This window comes from Aptenodytes forsteri, unplaced genomic scaffold (assembly GCF_000699145.1).
Source record: "Aptenodytes forsteri isolate BGI_AS27 unplaced genomic scaffold, ASM69914v1 Scaffold65, whole genome shotgun sequence".
Taxonomy (NCBI): Eukaryota; Metazoa; Chordata; class Aves; order Sphenisciformes; family Spheniscidae; genus Aptenodytes; species Aptenodytes forsteri.
Window position 1 is genome coordinate 1,732,102 of NW_008795127.1, and position 234 is coordinate 1,732,335.

Consider the following 234-nt stretch of genomic DNA (forward strand, 5'->3'; position numbering starts at 1 on the left):
AGCGCGGAAACGCCACCGCACATCAGCGGCCTGCCCTGTGCAGCGCTTCACAGGACTTCCTCTCCTTCCGCTTCCCACAGATCCCACCCGCGGCGGCCTAACGGCCCCCTCGCGCCCCGCTCCATCTCGCCGCGCCAACCCCCCCACCCCCGGGCGCCTCAGCCGCCATCGGGGGCCTTAACCCCACGAAGACGGGGAGAGGCGGAGGCCGCGGCGGGAGAGGCGCGAAGGCAC